Source organism: Salvia hispanica, chromosome 4, assembly GCF_029641045.1.
Source record: "Salvia hispanica isolate PSC_SH4W2 chromosome 4, Shi_PSC_v1, whole genome shotgun sequence".
Classification (NCBI taxonomy): Eukaryota; Viridiplantae; Streptophyta; class Magnoliopsida; order Lamiales; family Lamiaceae; genus Salvia; species Salvia hispanica.
Window position 1 is genome coordinate 29,743,181 of NC_142695.1, and position 13,666 is coordinate 29,756,846.

A 13,666-nucleotide genomic window follows, 5' to 3' on the forward strand; every position below is an offset into this window, starting at 1 on the left:
CTCTCTTACTTTATTCTCCCTTCAGCTCTCTACCTTTTTCGTTTTCCACTTTACTCTACCTTTACTTAACTCACCTAAACACAATTTTTCTTAATCTCCATGCCGAAAAGAAACGTCTTCATTACTATGGAACGGAGGGAGTACAAAATAGATTTTAATTTAAAAGTATAATAAGACCACCATAACCATGTTAAAAAAAAACATCGTTATAGCTCATAAATTAAAACTGATAACAAGTCAGACTAATATATTTAATAAAGGAAAAGAAATTGGAGTATTTAACTTGAGCACATGCAGTGTTCTTAATCCTACAAGTGAATTAATAATTACTCCCTCCGTCTTAGGTAATTCGTCTCAATTTTTTATTTCGATCCATCCTTTATAATTTGTCCCACTTCACTTTTACCATTTTTGGTAGTGGACCCCATATTCCACTAACTCATTCTTACTCACATTTTATTATAAAACTAATATATAAAGGTACAACCCACATTCCACTAAATTTTTTAACTCACTTTTCATTACAATTCTTAAAACCCATGCCTGATCAAAGTGATCCGAATTATTCGAGACGGAGGGAGTAATAAAAAAGGTATGGTTGTCAAACAAAATCAAATAATTGCATAGCAACAAATTTAAGAAACTTTTTACTATTTCATCAATTATGAAAGCATTTAGCCCGTTAATAATAAAATAAACGTTTAATTGATTTATAAATCCCAATAATGGACCACTGTATGCATCAGTACCATCTCCTCCAACTACTTATAAATACACATCAGTCCCTACGCAAATTATTCAAACCTCTCCCAATCAATCAAACAATCGGCAACAATGTCTACGGAGGAGCTTCCGCGGCGAGAGATCCCGGGATCAGTCGGGCTCCCCTTCTTCGGGCTATTAATTAACTGGTTTAACTTCATTTTCCAGTTTATAACGTATACTTTGAAAAAATAAATAATAATAAGTTTGACATTATTTTTCCATGTCCTATTAATATTAATAAGCTTGCCCAACCCGATATTACAGACCCAAGCCGAAGTTTGTTTTAGGATACTTGCAATAAAGAGTAGTATTAATGATATTTTTGTGTTGGGATTTTGGTTCAGCAACATTCAACAAAGTGACCGTTCGGAGCCGAAGGGAGTAAGTTTGTTGGGCGGTTTTGAGCTTGCATATATTAGCTCATGTGTCAGTTAGAAACACACACATTCTACATTCTTGAGCAAGAAGATAGTGTTCAAGTTGGATAAAAAATAGCCATAGCAGATTCGGTTAGTTTGGTTCTGTTCAATCGAGTTTTTGAGCTGAGTCTTTGGTGTTTGTTTGTGGTGTTCTTGTATACCAATCTCCATTTGTAGTTCGATCTATCATCAATAAAATCGTTGCTACAGTTTTCCGTGGATATAGGATTAATCTGAACCACGTACATAGTTGTGTGCTTTACTCGATTTTCATTTGATTACTCATTTGAATTACATTTATTTGGGGATTCTGTGATTACACGAGATAATACTAGCCGGGCGTAATACAACTCAAAGAAGAAATACAAATGGACAAATTGAAACAAAAATTACAACTGTAGTAAACGAAACAGATAAACCGTAAAGAAGGAAATAGCCGAGTCGAGAAGGCCTCTTTCTGCAATACGAGATACGCCCTGGTAGTGCTCTAGGATTGGTGTGTCGTCCCCAAAGATAAAAAGGATAACCTCTCTGATGAAGCAGCACCGCAATCAACAGGGCTCCGGCGAGAGCTTATGATGCTTGTGAATTCTAGTGTTTATTCTCTTGTATTGTGTGTGTACTCAATACTAGAATGACTAGCTTATTTATAGGCTCAATCCACCTGCAGGGGTCAACCATCCTTGATGGTTGTCATCATGGAGAGTCTGTAACCGTTGGGGATTACAAAACGTTATGAATTCTTAAATCCCGGGTGTATCTAGACATGTACATCCTGAAGTGAGTATCAACTTGATCAAGTCTGCAATCAGCTTGATCAGTTCACTGGTCTATGCCAGCTCCAGTCTAATCACATTGCTAGACTTCTTCAGCTTGAACAGGTCACCTGGACTTCCACTAGCTTGATCAGGTCACCGGACTCCGCCAGCCTGATCAGGGCAGTTCTCCAACTTGATCAGGTCGTTGGTCCAAAAAGTAATAACTTGGCGCCCAAAGACCACCCAAAGGATCAGGTCACTGGACACCGCCAGCCTGATCAGGGCAGTTCTCCAACTTGATCAGGTCGTCGGTCCAAAAAGTAATACCTTGATGCCCAAAGACCACCCAAAGAACAAGATCCAAGATCCAAGTCCACGGACACGGGCGTGACGCGGCTCGGCTCGGCACGGCACAGCGGGCAGGCGGCGCGCGCGTATGCGCGAGTTTGGGTTCTTCGACTCAACTTGATCTACTAGAATTTATTAAATGTAGTAGAACACCTAATTTGTACACCTCAAACAGAGACTCTCACTTCCAATGTGGGACAACTAACTATAGTTGATTGCTTCCTACATTCAAGACTCCAAGCTTAGATAAAGCTCAATCGTGCCCAACTTTAATTCACTATTTTTCACTCACCGGGAATCGGATTTGAGAAAGTGAATATACTACGATCATCTACGCGGAACGTAATCCGACGCTGTACCATTTAATTTTGAAGAATTAAATGTCTCTTCACATTTATTATTTGGTCAAATTTCATTGACCTGGTATATAAGCATAAGGATAGGTAGATTTTAGCTTTGAACCTTCCATAGTTAACTCCATCAGATACACAGGCGGCCTAGTAGCGCGATGCTTTAAACTAGTCCCCCACGGCATGCACCGAGACAATGGTGTTAACACTTAAACACCTTAACCTCATCCGTTCTCACGTTTTGTGTCCTTTGCAGCCTTGGACACCACTTTGGATTCATAAGTGTGTAATTGAAGCGGCCAAACTTCACACTTACACAGGTGATTCCTATTCGAGTATCTTTCCCTACTCGGCCTCTTAGAGAACTCAATCTCCTTGAGATCCTTAGGAGTCATTAAAAGTTATAGACTTATCCTCACCACAACGCAAGTTTTCAACACTCTATTGCTCTCTAGGGAATAGATTATAGATGAGTGTTTCACACGAACTCTCATAGCTTAGTTTTCCCATTTAACCAAGTTCATGGGATATCCAGTCATCATGGTTGGATTACCACTATGACAATTCTTTAGTTTGTGGATTTCAAATCCATTCTCTCTAGCAACTTATTCATTTGATCACGGTTAGCGGATCCGCTAGATTATCTATTGACTTCACATAGTCAATTGTAATCACACCTATTGTGATTAAATGTCTCACGGTATTATATCATCGACGAATGTGTCGAGACTTACCGTTATAGAAGCCATTGTTTGCCCTTCCGATAGCAGCTTGGCTATCACAGTGAATCAACATTGGTGGCACTGGCATAGACCAACCTGGAATATCTTCAAGGAAGTTCTTAAGCCATTTGGCTTCTTCCCCAACTTTATCTAAAGCTATGAATTCCAATTCCATGGTTGAACAGGCTATACATGTCTGTTTCATGGATTTCCAAGAGACATCACCACCCCCAATAGTAAAGATGTAACAGCCTGGATTTCTAGGGTATAATAAATACGGCAACTGCTACTTAAGCGAACTTAAAGGCAACAAGAACGTAGACTAGGGTTTCATTTAAAGAGATTTGACCAAGTGTTTAATGACCTATCAAGGAAATAAGTCAACGGCTAAATCGCGAAAATCAAGATTTTATAGATAACATAGGCTAAGCTCAAAAGTCAAGGGTTTATTGAAAATCCAACAAAACGCAATATTTCACCATATTCCAATTCAAAGAAATAAGTTCGAATCAACCAAAGATAATAAGTTCCCAAATATTCAGGGGAAGCAATCCAAGAGAAAGCGGAGCCATGTATGAAGACACGACTACACTTAAAGTTCCAAACATCCATTTTATTCGATTCACTGTCTCAACACCACTGACCGCCCGTCGCCGCTCAACCTGCACATAGGAAAAACACATGCAGGGCTGAGTATTTTAAACACACTCAGTGGACTCATGCCAAAACATTTTATAGTTATGCCACCCTTACCATAGTGAACTCGAGGTTTAGCATTTATTTAAAGAATAGCATCGAGTATCACAAAATATTTCATGGACTGGCCAGTCAAACAATACCTCCCATTTTCTCATCAATCAACAATATCATGGTGCGACGAAGTGTGGCCACACTTTCGCCCACGAGACCGGCCGACTAGCAAGGACAGCTCCCGATCTCCCGTGTACACTAGCCTGATAAGGTTTGCGGCCCTACTCAGACCCGAATTCGTTTATATAGCCCTATAGCCTAATGGAGCGCACTTGCAAACTAGGCATCAGGCACACACAATATCCAAAATAATCATAGGCATGGCATAACAGTTTAATCCACCCTTATCGCTCCACTTTCATATATTTGCAACATAAGAGAGAGTTAAGAATAAAGTCCACCTCGATTCCTAGATTTCAAGCACGTTCTTCTTCTTGTTATCACACCGAGAACGCGAGCTATCACCTTTAATTTAAGCATATCGCAAGTAAGTCTCAATCATTGATCAAAATCATGCATGCTCTCACGTTTCCCTTCTTCCCATCGATTATTTTCAATAACATCACCTAAAATCAAAGTACGATTATCATAACGCTTTTATTCGCACAACAACTCCAAATTTATCATCAAATCGTGCCACGCATGAGTGTTTCAAAACACACCCACACACACAAACACACGCACCATCACACACACCCACACGGTTTCACACACACACACACACATGTGCATCTCATTCATCAATTAATTTCCCCTTCACTCATTCTAAATGCATGTGGATTCAAGAACACCGATTGATCGGTAGAAGAAGAAAAGATCAAAATAAAAAATACCTTTTCGATAGAATGAACGGCAGAAACAAAGTAGGACCTTGATTCTTCAACAAATTCTTGAATTTCAGCTTCAATTCTTCACACAAGATAAAGAAATAATGGAGAATGTAGATGAAAAATTTGAGAGAGTGGGGAGAGTGGGAGGCGTGATTTTCAAGAGAGGGAGTAGGCGTATATTTTGATTTTTAGGATTAGGGTTTCTCATGTATTTATAGAGTGCAAGACATAATATCTTTAATTAAATAAATTAAAGATTTGAGAAGATTTGGTGGGGAGAAGTGGCGTTAGTTTTGAGAGAAAAATAAGCGAAATTCGAATTCTAGGCTATTTATTTAGCCTATGATTTTATTTAGATATTTTACGGAGTAGAATAAAATATCACGGAGCAGAAAAATAATTATTCTCTCAATAATATATGAAATAGGCGTGATTTTCATTCCTTCCACAAGGAATTTAGTTATAAGCCTAATTTAAAATAGGATATGACAAGATCTTCTTAGATATGGCAAGATATGCTAGGATATTTGAATTTATTTATGGAAGAGAATAAACAAGGGATCAAATAATAGAATAAAATAATCCCTTCTCCCATAATATAGGAGATTTCGAAAATCTCCTTTAGAAACAACATAAGGGCCGAAAATTTCATCAATTAAATAATGAATAATCGGAATTTGGATTTAATTTGGATAATTATCCCAAGCAATAATTAAATCCAAGAAAAATAGGATTTCTTCTCCATTAAATAGGAGGGGTCGAAAATTCCACTTAAAAAAATAATGCTCCTATTAAATTCTCACTCATCCCTTAGGAAAATAATTCACCACAATATTATTTCACCACGCATCAAAACATTTACATATTCGAATTCCACCTCCACTTCACATTTTCCAACGACTTTGACCATTCCACGGCCACGCCATATTTTCCACAATATTGACTATTCAATAGCCACGTCACATATTCAACAAGTTTGACTATTCAACTCAAACTCAACTCCATATCGCAATTAGGTCACAAATAATCACTCATCATTTAATCCACATATATCATAGCATTAAAAGCATTTAATGCAAAAAATTTCACGTCTCAAAAATTAGGGTTCGAAAAAGTGGGATGTTACAAAAGACGTATCCACTTGTTGAAAGTGAGTCTTTATTGTCGGATATCCAATTCGCATCACAGTACCCTTCAAGTACCGGGGGGTATCTCGAAAAGTGTAGCCCATGATTTTGAGTATGTTTTAGATATCTCAAAACCCTTACAAGAGCTCTCCAATGTTGTTTGCTTGGATTACTCGTGTAACGACTCAACTTGTTCAAGGCACAAGCAATGTTTGGATGAGTGCAATTATTCAAGTACATAATGCACCCAATGACCCGTACATAGGGTTCGCCTTTGTTTTTGCTCGAGTGAACATTGAGTTCAATTGGGTTAAGATGATTCCATCGGATGTTCTTAGAATTTTCATTCCAAGAATTACATCGGCTAGACCCATGTCTTTCGTGTCAAAGTTTATCTATAACATGACTTTTGTCTCGTTAATCACTTGAGTATTACTCCCTCCGTCCCACTTTAGGAGTCCCGGTTTACCATTTTTAGGTGTCCCACTTTAGGAGTCTCGGTTGGAATATTCCATAAATAGTGTTAGGCCCCACATTCCACTAACCTTTTCCCACTCACATTTTATTATAAAACTAATATAAAAAGTAGGATCAACATTCCACTATCTTTTTTCACCAACTTTCCTTTACATTTCTTAAAACCCATGTCGAACTCAACCGGGACTCCTAAAGTGGGATGGAGGGAGTACTACCCATGATTAATATTTCATCAATGTAAAGACACACTATAAAATATCCGTTATCAGTGTTGTTAATATAGACACATTTGTCACACTCGTTGATTTTAAAACTATTTGAGAACATCACATTATCAAATTTCAAGTGTCATTGCAACGGCGCTTGTTTCAATCTATATAGGTGAAGGGGTTGGCAGCGGAAGCGCTCATATAAATCAATTACAAATAATTCAGATCTATTTAGCGGATTATTTAGACAAATTCTATTCGCGTAATTATCTCACGTATCATGCTCATAACTCAAATAATAACATGCTTTAAATTAATTGAAACCTAAAACATGCTTTTCTAAGGTTCAGCCATTATACTTTGATGATTCTCTAAAAAATCGAAGATGGCTAGCGCCTTCTCCACGTGAAGATCTTTAGTACAAAACCACGGATCTTCTGACTGGTTCCCGGACTGTGAACTGATATCAGGGTGGGCTGATCTCACCAGTGCACTAGGACTGAAATAGAGAAGACAGAAATCCTTTCCCTCGGAGTGTAATATTATTCTTTAGTGGAACAAAATAATATTCCATTGATAATATATTAAATCATGGGTCATTTGATTTAATTAGTAATTTATCTAATGGGTGAGCCCAACACTTAAGTCATTCCATGGTAGTAATTGAATAACATGAAGTAATACTGCACTCCCCATCCAAATCCGAAATTATAAGTGTTGGGGTTTGTATGCTAAAAGATGCTTCGAGCGTACATGCCGTTGTACAGTCAGCTTGTGCATGTATACGAGAAACGCCACGTCCACTTGTTTACCTAATTATGAGAATAAATAATTTGATATAATGGTTTATTATTGAAATATGATAAACAAGTCTAAGGCTTTTTACTAAGAAGGTCAAGTAGGGAAATTCGATGAATCTCTTCATGAGTTTTCCAGTAGGGGACTTGGTCAGATCTAGTAAGAAGAAAAACGCATTCACAACCTAGATAGGCTTTGGCTACCTATTGGTACGGTTGCGGTGTTTGTGATAATTCTCTCTTACCTAAGACGAGATTAGTAACACCGGTGTGGTAAAGCACTGAAAGGATCTAATGCGAAATGTATTCTTTATTGCTATTACTGAAAGAATATATTTCAGAAAGTTTAGTATTTTCTAGTCTATGATATTAATATCAATATTGTTTATTCAATCAAACGCCACTTTGACTTATCAATATGTGAGAGTTTGTACGTAACTCAAGTTCAAGATATCTTGGGTGGTAGTAATTGAATAACATGAAGGTATTGGAATATTATTTCATAGAATTCGCGTGCCCAGTGTGGTATGATTAAATCCCTAAGGGGTGATCCCCAAGAGGTGTTTGAAAAAGGAATTTATTATTCAGAAAACTGCGCAGTTGGAATTTATTCCATGAATAATAAATAAAGTTTCAAACTAGAAAAACTCTTTGGAGAATTAATTTAATTCTAGTCACATAGCAGACAAAAGAATAAAATTGACGGATCAAGATAATCTTAAACGCGGGAAATATTATAAAATAAAATGGACCCAAGTTATTTGTAATTTGGTGATTTAAGTGGGAGTGCAATATTATTTTTTAGTGGAACAAAATAATATTCCATTGATAATATATTAAATCATGGGTCATTTGATTTAATTAGTAATTTATCTAATGGGTGAGCCCAACACTTAAGTCATTCCATGGATCCCCATCCTAGCCCAACAAGTCCATTATAAATAGTGATGAGATGTGGAAACCCTAGCACACCATTATTCACAACACTCCTCCCCTAAACCCTAGTAGCCGTCGTCGGCTCTCTCTCTCTCTCCTTGCCTCGGTTTTCGTGCCTTGGCACGTGGGAGAATTAGGGTTTTGTTTTGTTCTTGTTCTATCCTAATTCATAGGATTAGATCAGGACAATATCGAGTTTGTGATTGGGTTTCCCTAGATCTCTTCAAGACTATTATTGATTATTCAAGATCCGCCCACACGGATGGATGATCAAGGACAAGGGAATAGGTTGGAAGATTCACGGTCGATAAACCAAGGATCTCCGGGTGGTGTAGCTAGCAACTTCGATCCTATGATGTATCAAGAAGAGTTAACAATCGAATCTACATCGAATATGCATGATTATGTGTTTATTTGATGTTATATCTATAGATCTATGTTTATTGCATGAAATTGGAGTCGCATGCATAATCACCTAAATAGATCTGTTAAGGACCTGTTTGTTTTCCGTGTCTTCCTCTGCGGTAGTCCCAACAACTGGTATCAGAGCCAATTTTTACGCTCTGGTTATGTATTTGATTAACTGAATTTTTCTAAAATTGTAGTGTAAAACTTGGGATTTTCGAAAATAATGCAATACATGTTATATGTTTATAATATGTGTTGGATCTATGTTTTTCTTGATTTTATTTTTGGATCTATGATATGATGTTCTAGATCGATGATTGAATATTAAGATTATTGGATTTAAATCCTAAGATCTACAAAATATTCTAGATCTATGATGAACATCATTAGATCTATATATTCTAAGTAATATATACTAGATTATATGTTTGATGATTACATATATGTATGTGTTTAAGTGAATATATGTTTTTGAATCAAGAAATAAAGTGGCCCATGATTGAATACTTGGATCGATGAAAGAATATTATGAATCTTGAATTTTATTCGAGTTTTTCACAAGAATATTCTAGATCTAGCAAGTATTCATAGATCTATAGTTTTATGTTCTTTATATGCAAGAATAATATAAATTGCTAAAAGCTAGATGTTTAAATGTGCATATGTGTTATGAACATAAAAGATTGTTACAAATTAAGAAACGATTAATTAAGATTTAAGATCGCGGTTAAGCGTAGCGACCGCGATGAATCAAGATAATTAATGAAAACGAATAAATGAACACAAGGGTTTAAACCCTAGATGTGTTCAAGAACCGGGCTGCCTTCGTCAGGGATCCGACATCCAGATCTGGTGAGAAAAAGGCGGCGGCGGCTTCGGCTGGTCGAAGGTTTCAGCGGCGATCTGCATCGTCTCCGGGCAGCCCTCGCGGTTGCAGATCCGAACAGCAGCAGCGTTGGCAACGGATAGCAGTTCCGGCAGTACCTGCTTCATCTTCGGACAGCAGCGTCGGACATGAGTTGTGTCGTCGACGAACAACAGCAACTCCGGTCGTGGACAGCAGCGAACAGCAGCCTCGTTGGACAGCGGCAGCCCTGACTTCGGTTAGGGCAGCAGCCGCGGACTTCCAGGCGGAGGAGGCAGGACGGCGTCGCGAGAAGCTGCTCCAGTGGCGGTCTTCGTTGCTGGACAGCGGCAGTTGTTCCAGTGGGAGCGATGGTGGCAGCGGCGGTCTTCGTTGCTGGTCAGAGCCGGCTGCTCCAGTGGGAGCGGCAGGGGAAGCACCATTGACGCTGCAGTGGGAGCAGCGGCGGCGGTCACGGAAGGCGGCGGAGGTCAGACGCAGTAACAGCAGCTGCTGCGAGGCCCAGTGGCGGCCTAAACCCTAATTATGGTTTTGGTCGCGACGTCTCGTCTTCATTTTTCGTTTTCGTGTTTTCGTTTCTTAAGGCACAAGTTATTTATAATTGTGGTTTAAAATCCTAAACCTAGAATAATTAAATATCTCGTGGGAATTAGAATGATTTTGCAATTAAATCAAGATTCTAATTTAAAAGAGAATAATTGCTTTCTTTAAATATTGCCAATTGAATAATTAGTCAAATAATTGATTTAATTTGTTAACTAGTTGATTTTGATGGATTCTTTCCATCTAGATAATATCATGATAATTAACATAAGGGAATTCAATTTTTGATTGATCTAAAATTTGGCTTTTCTATAATAGAATGGAATTTTAAAGAATATTCTCACTATATGCTTTCATGTTTTAATTTTAAGGTTTAATTGAAAATTGTCTATGTTTTATTTGGTGTGTTATGGAATTATTTCCTAGATATATACCTAAGGAAAAGACATGAGTTTTTCAATTGTTTTAAACCTTCAAAATTTTCGAAAATTACATGTTTAATAATTGGATGGATTTTAATTGGAATCTAATTCCTAGTTTGAATTTTGTCTTTAATTTGATGTAGGTGAATTTTATTTCATCTAGATAACATCGGTTTAATTAAAGTAGTGAAAAATTCATTTGTCATTAACATGCTACTTAAATCCTAAATTATTAAAGTTTGAAATAGTTAATTGGATTTTAATTGGAATTCAATTCCTGGTTTAATTTGAATTTTATCTTTAATTTTGATGAAGGTGAATTTGGTCCATCTAGATAACATCAAATGTGATTTAAAGGTATGAAAAATTCATAGAGCATTAATTTTGCTATTAAAATCCTTAATTATTTATTTAAGTTGAATTTTGTCTTTAATTTTGATGAAGGTGAATTTATTTCATCTAGAAAACATCATTATGAATTAAAGATGTAATAAGATTCTTCTTGTCATGTGATTTTATTTGAAAGCTATTAGAATTTTAATTCTCGAATTTAATTAGTGTGTTTTAAATGGATTTTGTCTTAATTGGATAAATGCGGATTTATATATCCAAGTGGGCATTTTAAATTGAGACTTAGCTAATCTTTTATGATATACACCTAGACATTAATTTTAGGATAAAGATGGATTAATTCTAAGTAAATCCTAGTAGTATTAAAAGGTAATTCTAATAATCAAGATACGTTATTTTAACTAATAATGTATGATTGTTCAAGATTGGACTTAATGTCTAGATAATCTTGTTTATGTGGAGATAGAATTTTAATTCTATCTATTTATTTTAGATGCTTAATTAAATGATCAAGCTTCATCATTATGTTTATGTGAACCTTTTGTAAATGTGTTTACATGTTTTATTGATGAAAGATGGGTATTTAATTTGGGTTATGATTTTTTTTTTTGTTAAAATCTAGTTTAACTCATGCATCACCTATGTACTTATTGTCTTGCATGCATAGCTAGTACATGTTTAATTATTCTTTGAATGTGGATACATGCATTATCTGCTTAAGTGATAATTAAACTATTATAACCACCAACAAGAAAATATGAAGCGATAATTACAACACTTTTGTATATGGCCTCCATAAAATTGGTCTTAGTGCGAAGTACTGACCGGCCTGTCTTTACGGGAGGAACATTACCAGTTCGTAAGTTTGGACTTCTCTAGATAAAGGTTATTAAAATCGTAAAATTAGTTTTTCAGTAATATCGCGACTGGTCTTTACCGGAGCAATATTGCTGCGAAATTATAAGGATTGTATTTTAATAATGCTTAGAGGGAGCTATAGGAGGAGGTGCTTGTCCGGTTCGACCTTTCTTTAGAGGAGTTCACGCACAAGTAAAGAATCCTTAGTGCTTAATTTTATGGTTATACGCTTTAGCATTGTTAGTCAGCCATGCCATTCTTATGGTCTCTGGACTATCTGTCGACATTGTGGCCAGTAAAAATAATGGATTTCTTGCATGAATATGACACGGCTTCCTAGTAGAAGAACGTTTGTGCTTGATTTTTGTGGATGTAAAATTGATGAATTGTTTTGTGGTTATTTGCAATTCTTTGAAATTTTACATGTTTATATTATTGGTATTTGTTCTCAGCTTGAACGAAAGATGATTGACACTTAGTTCAAGGAAGCGTGACTCTGAATTGTTTAAAGAATGGAAAAGTAAGCTTGATGTTGATCGTTTGATCAATGACTTGAGGTTGATTCTCAGCAAGAATCGTCCGCCCACATACCATCTACAAGGAAAGGACAAGGAGTTTCGTGATCAGTGGCATACCGCGGAATGTCATCTCAAGGGCTTCCTTTTAGCTGGTGTTGGCAATGCCCTTGAGAGGTTTGACAAACCCAAAAGGCCGTTGGTCAACAAGCCCAAGTGGTTTGAAGAAAAGTCCTCTAAGGTAAGAGCTGGTCGCGCTGTGGAGCATTTAAGGAGTGAGGTATTGGAAGAAGGCCATGATGTGGGCAAATACGTCCTAGTCATGCATGGCTATTTCCATGAACTTCTATTATTGGGGGGGAAAGTTGACCCAGAAACCCAGAAGATAATGATCCTTGATGGGCTTCCAGATAGCTTTAATGAAGTCAGAGATGAAATTTTGTTTAGCGACAAAACATTTTCAATTCTGGAGCTTTATAACAAGCTTGTGAGTGCTCAAACAAAGATGAGAAGGAGGGGTGGACTTTTGAGATGACCATGTTCAAGTCAGAAGAGTTTATTTTTGCTTTTATATTTACATTGTTGAATTTTGAGGATTTTTTATATTGTTTGGTTTTGATATCATATGGATCATTGATGTGGAATTTTATTCCTAGACTATCAATTGTGCTTTTGGATTATCGATGTCATTTTATAATGCTTGCATTATTAGAAAATGAAGTTTTGATTATCCAATTATTTATGACATCAAATGTAACATGGTTAATATCAAAATGTTTACTTGTGATTAAATTTGTTGATTCAATTATTATGAAGTTTTCTTCTAGAAATATTGATTATTAAGTTTCTTTAATCCTTAAGTCTTTTGAACCATTATTTTGTTGATGAGTCAATAGAACATTAATGTTCGACATGGATTCAATACAAAATAAAATGATCTTATGATCGCGTTTGTTCAAATAAAGGTGTAAGAAAAATAATCACAATAATTGATTACAAGAAAAGTAAATTAAATTCAATTAGAAACAAGATAAGTATTTGTTATAAATACTAGAAGTTCTTGTATAGTAAATATAGTATGCACATTAAATTTGTTTTAATGTTCCAAGCCTAGAGTTGACTATTTGATTGGTTATTGTTTTATTTATTTTGTTGTGAAAGTGATAATTAAAATAGTGGGAGCTTTTCTTAATGAATAATTAAATTCTAAGTGTTT

At 36.2% G+C, this 13,666-nt stretch overlaps 1 long non-coding RNA gene across 1 annotated transcript; it reads left to right on the top strand.

Moving 5' to 3' along the window:
* The first annotated feature begins 760 nt into the window (after window positions 1-760).
* Window positions 761-1,429, top strand: LOC125191806 (uncharacterized). The gene is made up of 2 exons (XR_007171251.1): window positions 761-911; window positions 1,110-1,429. It is a non-coding gene; the product is annotated as an uncharacterized LOC125191806 (long non-coding RNA).
* The last annotated feature ends 12,237 nt before the right edge of the window (window positions 1,430-13,666 follow it).